This window comes from Macaca nemestrina, chromosome 4 (genome assembly GCF_043159975.1).
Source record: "Macaca nemestrina isolate mMacNem1 chromosome 4, mMacNem.hap1, whole genome shotgun sequence".
Lineage (NCBI taxonomy): Eukaryota > Metazoa > Chordata > Mammalia > Primates > Cercopithecidae > Macaca > Macaca nemestrina.
The window spans coordinates 141882345-141890793 of NC_092128.1; positions in this window are offsets into that span (position 1 = coordinate 141882345).

Consider the following 8449-nt stretch of genomic DNA (forward strand, 5'->3'; position numbering starts at 1 on the left):
GAATATCGTCAGATAAAAACTGGAGTGAATCTTTCTGAGAAACTGCTTGGTGACGTGTACATTCCACTCAGGGAGTTAGACCAATTTTCTCATAAGGCAGTGTTTGAACACTGTTCCTGTAAAACCGAAAATGTAATAATTCGGAGCGCATGGAAGACTGTGGCAAAAACTGAAATATCCTCAGATCAAACCTAGATGGAAGCGTTCCAGGAAACTGTTCTCTGATATGTACGTTCACTTCACAGAGTTAAAGCTTACTCTACGTTGCCCCATTTGGAAACTCTGTCTTTGAGGAATCTGTGAAGGCATATTAAGTGGCGCTCAGAGGCTTGTGGTCAGCAAGAAAATGTATTCCGTTGAAAACTGGAGACAAGCTTTCTGAGCAACTGCTTTGTGATGTGTGCATTCGTCTCATAGAGTTAAACCATTCTTTGGATAGAGCAGTTGGAAATCACTGTTTTTGTGGAATCTGAGGAAGGACATTTGGGAATGCTCCTTAGAATATGGAGAAAGAAATATCCTCAGGTAAAATCCAGAAGGAAGCTTTCTGTGAAACTACTCTGTGTCATCTTAATTCATCTCGCTCTGTTAAGCCTCCCTTTTCATTGAGCAGTTTTCTAACCTTGTTTATGTTTAGCATGTGAAGGGATATTTGGGAGCACTTTGAGGCTTATGGTGAAAAAGGAAATATGTTCAGACCGAAACTGGAGAAGCTTTCCAAGGAACTGCTTTATGACTTGTACATTCCACTCACAATGTTATACCTCTCTTCTCATACAGCTTTGGGGAAACCCTTTTGGAGAAAAACGGATCAAGTGATATTCGGGAGCATGTTGATGCCTATGGTGAAAAGGGAAATAGCCTCAGACAAAAACAGGAAATAAGCTTTCTATGAAACTTCTCTATTCTATATGTGTTCCTTACACATAGATAAAGCTTTCTTTACATTATCCAGCTTGAAAACTCTTTCATGGACGGATCCACGAAGGGACATTTGGGAGCACATTCAGGATTATGGTGAAAAAGGAAGCATCTTCAGATAGAAACTGGAAAGAAGCTTTCTGTGAATCTGCTTTTTGCTATGTTTCTTCATCTATCATAGATAAAGCTTTCCTTACATTACACAGCTTGGAAAATCCATCATACATGGATCTGCAAAGGGATATTCAGGATCGCATTCGGGCCTATGGTGTAAAAGGAAATATCGTCAGATAAAAACTGGAGAAAAGCTTTCTGAGAAACTGCTTGGTGATGTGTGCATTCCACTCAGGGAGTTATTCCAATTTTCTCATAAGGCAGTGTTTGAACACTATTCCTGTAAAACTAAAAAAGTGATATTTGGAGCACATTGAAGACTATGGCCAAAAGTGGAATGTCTTCAAATAAAACTCAGAAAGAAGCATTGCAAGAAACTGATCTCTGGCATGTCCATTCATTTCACAGAGTTAAAGCATACTCTACATTTTCCAGTTTGGAAAGTCTGTCTTTGAGGATTCTGCAAAGGGATATTAAGTGGCAACCGGAGGCCTGTGGCAAGCAAGGAAGTGTCTTCCACTGCAAATTGTAGAGAAGCATTCTGAGCAACTCTTTCGTGATGTTTGTATGCACCTCATAGAGTTAAATGATTTTTTGGATTGAGCAGTTTGAAATCATGGTTTCTGTGGAATCTGAAAAAGGACATTTGGGAATGCTCTTTAGAATATCCTGAAAAAGAAATAACCTCAGATAGAAACCAGAAGGAAGCTTTCTGTGAAAGCACACTGTGTCACATGAATTTGGCTCACACAGTTAAGTTTTCCTTTCATTGAGCAGTATTCTAACATGGTTTATGTTTAGTCTGTGAAGGGATATTCGGGAGCACTTTGAGGCTTACAGAGAAAAAGGAAATATCTTCAGATAGAAACTGGAGAGAAGCTTTCCGTAGAGCTTCTTGATGACGTGTGTATTCCACTCACAGAGTTACACTTTTCTTCTCAAGGAGGATTGGGGTATCCCTTTTTGAGTAAATGCTACCAGCGGACATTTGGGAGTATATGGACAGCTATGGTGAAAAAGGAAATATCCTGAGGCAAAAACTGCAAAGAAGCGTTCTGTCAAACTGCTTTGTGATAGATATGTTTATTCATCTCACATAGATAAAACTTTCTTTCTTTTACGCAGGTTTGAAACTGCTTTGTGATGTGTGCATTCCACTCAGTGAGTCATACTTCTTTTCTCATAAGGCAGTGTTTGAACATTGTTCCTGTAAAACCAAAAAAGTGACATTTCTTGGTGCATTGAAGAGTATGGCAAAAAGTGAAATATCCTCAGATAAAACCCAGAAGGAAGCATTTCACGAACCTGCTCTCTGATACGTGCATTCATTTCACACTGTTAAACCTTACTCTACATTGGTCACTTCGGAATCTTTGTGTTTGAGGAATCTGTTGAGGGATACTTAGTGGCACTAAGAGGCCCTTGGTGAGCAACGACACGTACTCCGATGAAAACTGAAGAGAAGCTTTCTGAGCAACCGCTTTGTGATGTGTGTATTCATCCATAGGGTTAAACCATTGTTTGGATTGCAAAGTTTGAAATCACGTTTCTGTGGAATCCGTGGAAGTATATTTGGGGACGCTCTTTAGAATATGGAGAAAGAAATATCCTCAGATAAAAACCAGAAGTAAGCTTTCTGTGAAACTGCTATGTGTCGTGTGAATTCCTCTCACTCAGTTAAGCCTCTCTTTTCATTGAGCAGTTTTCTTTTTTTTTTCTGTTTTTTTATTTTTATTTTATTTTTATTTATTATTATTATTATTATACTTTAAGTTCTAAGGTACATGTGTGTAACATGTAGGTTTCTTACTTATGTATACTTGTGCCATGTTGGTGTGCTACAACCATCAACTCGTCAGCACCCATCAACTCATCATTTACATCAGGTATAACTCCCAATGCAATCCCTCCCCCCTCCCCCCTCCCCATGACAGGCCCCGGTGTGTGATGTTCCCCTTCCCGAGTTCAAGTGATCTCATTGTTCAGTTCCCACCTAGGAGTGAGAACATGCGGTGTTTGGTTTTCTGTTCTTCTGACAGTTTGCTGAGAATGATGGTTTCCAGCTGCATCCATGTCCCTACAAAGGACACAAACTCATCCATTTTTATGGCTGCAGAGTATTCCATGATGTCTATGTGCCACATTTTCTTAATTCAGTCTGTCACTAATGGACATTTGGGTTGATTCCAAGTCTTTGCTATTGTGAATAGTGCCGCAATAAACATACGTGTGCATGTGTCTTTATAGCAGCATGATTTATCATCCTTTGGGTATATACCCAGTAATGGGATGGCTGGGTCATATGGTACTTCTAGTTCTAGATCTTTGAGGAATCGCCATACTGTTTTCCATAATGGTTGAACTAGTTTACAATCCCACCAACAGTGTAAAAGTGTTTCTATTTCTCCACATCCTCTCCAGCACCTGTTGTTTCCTGACTTTTTAATGATTGCCATTCTAACTGGTGTGAGATGGTATCTCATTGTGGTTTTGATTTGCATTTCTCTGATGGCCAGTGATGATGAACATTTTTTCATGTGTCTGTTGGCTGTATGAATGTCATCCTTAGAAAAATGTCTGTTCGTATCCTTTGCCCACTTTTTGATGGGGCTGTTTGCTTTTTCTTGTAAATTTGTTTGAGTTCTTTGTAGGTTCTGGATATTAGCCCTTTGTCAGATGAGTAGATTGCAAAAATTTTCTCCCATTCTGTAGGTTGCCTGTTCACTCTGATGGTAGTTTGTTTTGCTGTGCAGAAGCTCTTTAGTTTAATGAGATCCCATTTGTCAATTTTGGCTTTTGTTGCCATTGCTTTTGGTGTTTTAGACACGAAGTCCTTGCCCATGCCTATGTCCTGAATGGTATTACCTAGGTTTTCTTCTAGGGTTTTTATGGTATTAGGTCTAACATTTAAGTCTCTAATCCATCTTGAATTAATTTTTGTATAAGGAGTAAGGAAAGGATCCAGTTTCAGCTTTCTACTTATGGCTAGCCAATTTTCCCAGCACCATTCATTAAATAGGCAATCCTTTCCCCATTTCTTGTTTTTCTCAGGTTTATCAAAGAGCACATGGCTGTAGATATGTGGTATTATTTCTGAGAGCTCTGTTCTGTTCCATTGGTCTATATCTTTGTTTTGATACCAGTGCCATGCTGTTTTGGTTACTGTAGCCTTGTAGTATAGTTTGAAGTCAGGTAGTGTGAGCCTCCAGCTTTGTTCTTTTGACTAAGGATTGTCTTGGCAATGCAGGCTCTTTTTTGGTTCCATATGAACTTTAAAGCAGTTTTTTTCCAATTCTGAGAAGAAACTCATTGGTGGCTTGATGGGGATGGCATGGAATCTCTAAATTACCTTGGGCATATGGCCATTTTCACCATATTGATTCTTCCTATCCATGAGCATGGTATGTTCTTCCATTTGTTTGTGTCCTCTTTTATTTCACTGAGCAGTGGTTTGTCTTTCTCCTTAAAGAGGTCCTTTACGTCCCTTGTAAGTTGGATTCCTAGGTATTTTATTCTCTTTGAAGCAATTGTGAATGGAAGTTCATTCCTGATTTGGCTCTCTGTTTGTCTGTTACTGGTGTATAAGAATGCTTGTGATTTTTGCACATTTATTTTGTATCCTGTGACTTTGCTGAAGTGGCTTATCAGCATAGGGAGATTTTGGGCTGAGACAATGGGGTTTTCTAAATATACAATCATGTCATCTGCAAAGAGGGACAATCGGACTTCTTCTTTTCCTAACTGAATACCCTTGATTTCTTTCCCTTGCCTGATTGCCCTAGCCAGAACTTCCAACACTATGTTGAATAAGAGTGGTGAGAGAGGGTATCCCTGCCTTGTGTCACTTTTCAAAGGGCATTTTTCGAGTTTTTGTCCATTCAGTATGATATTGGCTGTGGGTTTGTCATAAATAGCTCTTATTATTTTGAGGTACGTTCCATCAATACCGAATTTATTGAAAATTTTTAAGATGAAGGGCTGTTGAATTTTGTCAAAAGCCTTTTCTGCATCTATTGAGATAATCATGTGGTTCTTGTCTTTGATTCTGTTTATATGTTGGATTACGTTTATTGATTTGCATATATTGAACCAGCCTTGCATCCCAGGGATGAAGCCCACTTGATCATGGTGGATAAGCTTCTTGATATGCTGCTGGATCCAGTTTGACAGTATGTTATTGAGGATTTTTGCATCGTTGTTCATCAGGGATATTGGTCTAAAATTCTCCTTTTTTGTTGTGTCTCTGCCAGGCTTTGGTATCAGGATGATGTTGGCCTCATAAAACGAGTTAGGGAGGATTCCCTCTTTTTCTATTGATTGGAATAGTTTCAGAAGGAATGGTACCAACTCCTCCTTGTACCTCTGGTAGAATTCAGCTGTGAATCCATCTGGTCCTGGACTTTTTTTGGTTGGTAGGCTATTAAATATTGCTTCAATTTCAGAGCCTGCTATTGGTCTATTCAGGAATTCAGCTTCTTCCTGGTTTAGTCTTGGGAGAGTGTAAGTGTCCAGGAAATTATCCATTTCTTCTAGATTTTCTAGTTTATTTGCGTAGAGGTGTTTATACTATTCTCTGATGGTAGTTTGTATTTCTGTGGGGTCGGTGGTGATATCCCCTTTATCATTTTTTATTGCATCTATTTGATTCTTCTCTCTTTTCTTCTTTATTAGTCTTGCTAGTGGTCTATCAATTTTGTTGATCTTTTCAAAAAACCAGCTCCTGGATTCATTGATTTTTTGGAGGGTTTTTTGTGTCTCTATCTCCTTCAGTTCTGCTCTGATCTTAGTTATTTCCTGCCTTCTGCTAGCTTTTGAAAGTGTTTGCTCTTGCTTCTCTAGTTCTTTTAATTGTGATGTTAGAGTGTCAATTTTAGATCTTTCCAGCTTTCTCTTGTGGACATTTAGTGCTATAAATTTCCCTCTACACACTGCTTTAAATGTGTCCCAGAGATTCTGGTATGTTGAATCTTTGTTCTCATTGGTTTCAAAGAACATCTTTGTTTCTACCTTCATTTCGTTGTGTACCCAGTAGTCATTCAGGGGCAAGTTATTCAGTTTCCATGTAGTTGAGCGGTTTTGATTGAGTTTCTTAGTCCTGAGTTCTAGTTTGATTGCACTGTGGTCTGAGAGACAGTTTGTTATAATTTCTGTTCTTGAACATTTGCTGAGGAGTGCTTTACTTCCAATTATGTGGTCAATTTTGGAATAAGTGTGATGTGGTGCTGAATAGAATGCATATTCTGTTGATATGGGGTGGAGAGTTCTGTAGATGTCTATTAGGTCTGCTTGCTGCAGAGATGAGTTCAATTCCTGGATATCGTTGTTAACTTTCTGTCTCATTGATCTGTCTAATGTTGAAAGTGAGGTGTTGAAGTCTCCCATTATTATTGTATGGCTGTCTAAGTCTCTTTGTAAGTCTCTAAGGACTTGCTTTATGAATCTGGGTGCTCCTGTATTGAGTGTGTATATATTTAGGATAGTTAGATCTTCCTGTTGAATTGATCCCTTTACCATTATGTAATGGCCTCCTTTGTCTCTTTTGATCTTTGATGGTTTAAAGTCTGTTTTATCAGAGAGTAGTATTGCAACCCCCTTTTTTTTGTTGTTCTCCATTTGTTTGGTAGATCTTCCTCCATCCCTTTATTTTGAGCCTATGTATGTCTCTGCATGTGAGATGGGTCTCCTGAATTCAGCAAACTGATGGGTCTTGACTCTTTATCCAGTTTGCCAGTCTGTGTCTTTTAATTGGAGCATTTAGTCCATTTGCATTTAAGGTTAAGATTGTTATGTGTGAACTTGATCCTGCCATTATGATATTAATTGGTTATTTTGCTCGCTAGTTGATGCAGTTTCTTCCTAGCCTCGATGGTCTTTACATTTTGGCATGTTTTTGCAATGGGTGGTACCGGTTGTTCCTTTCCATGTTTAGTGCTTCCTTCAGGGTCTCTTGTAAGGCAGGCCTAGTGGTGACTAAATCTCTAAGCATTTGCTTATCCTTAAAGGATTTTATTTCTCCTTCACTTATGAAACTTAGTTTGGCTGGATATGAAATTCTGGGTTGAAAATTCTTTTCTTTAAGAATGTTGAATATTGGCCCCCACTCTCTTCTGGCTTGTAGAGTTTCTGCCGAGAGGTCTGCTGTTAGTCTGATGGGCTTCCCTTTGTGGGTAACCCGACCTTTCTCTCTGGCTGCCCTTAATATTTTTTCCTTCATTTCAACTTTGGTGAATCTGGCAAGTATGTGTCTTGGAGTTGCTCTTCTCAAGGAGTATCTTTGTGGCGTTCTCTGTATTTCCTGAATTTGAATGTTGGCCTGCCCTACTAGGTTGGCGAAGTTCTCCTGGATGATATCCTGAAGAGTGTTTTCCAATTTGGTTCCATTTTCCCCCTCACTTTCAGGTACCCCAATCAGACGTAGATTTGGTCTTTTTACATAATCCTATACTTCTTGCAGGCTTTGTTCATTTCTTTTTCTTGTTTTTTCTTTTGATTTCTCTTCTCGCTTCATTTCATTCATGTGATCCTCAATCTCTGATACTCTTCCAGTTGATTGAGTCGGTTACTGAAGCTTGTGCATTTGTCACGTATTTCTCGTGTCATGGTTTTCATCTCTGTCATTTCGTTTATGACCTTCTCTGCATTAATTACTCTAGCTATCAATTCTTCCACTTTTTTTTCAAGAATTTTAGTTTCTTTGCACTGGGTACATAATTTCTCCTTTAGCTCTGAGAAATTTGATGGACTGAAGCCTTCTTCTCTCATCTCGTCAAATTCATTCTCCATCCAGCTTTGATCCGTTGCTGGCGATGAGCTGCGCTCCTTTGCTGGGGGAGATGCGCTCTTATTTTTTGAATTTCCAGCTTTTCTGCCCTGCTTTTTCCCCATCTTTGTGGTTTTATCTGCCTCTGGTCTTTGATGATGGTGACGTACTGATGGGGTTTTGGTGTGGGTGTCCTTCCTGTTTGATAGTTTTCCTTCTAACAGTCAGGACCCTCAGCTGTAGGTCTGTTGGAGATTGCTTGAGGTCCACTCCAGACCCTGTTTGCCTGGGTATCAGTAGCAGAGGCTGCAGAAGATAGAATATTGCTGAACAGCGAGTGTACCTGTCTGATTCTTGCTTTGGAGGCTTCCTCTCAGGGGTGTACTGCACCGTGTGAGGTGTGGGGTGTCAGACTGCCCCTAGTGGGGGATGTCTCCCAGTTAGGCTACTCAGGGGTCAGGGACCCACTTGAGCAGGCAGTCTGTCCATTCTCAGATCTCAACCTCAGTGTTGGGAGATCCACTGCTCTCTTCAAAGCTGTCAGACAGAGTCATTTGCGTCTGCAGAGGTTTCAGCTGCTTTGTTATTGTTGTTGTTTAGCTGTGCCCTGTCTCCAGAGGTGGGGTCTACAGAGACAGGCAGGACTCCTTGAGC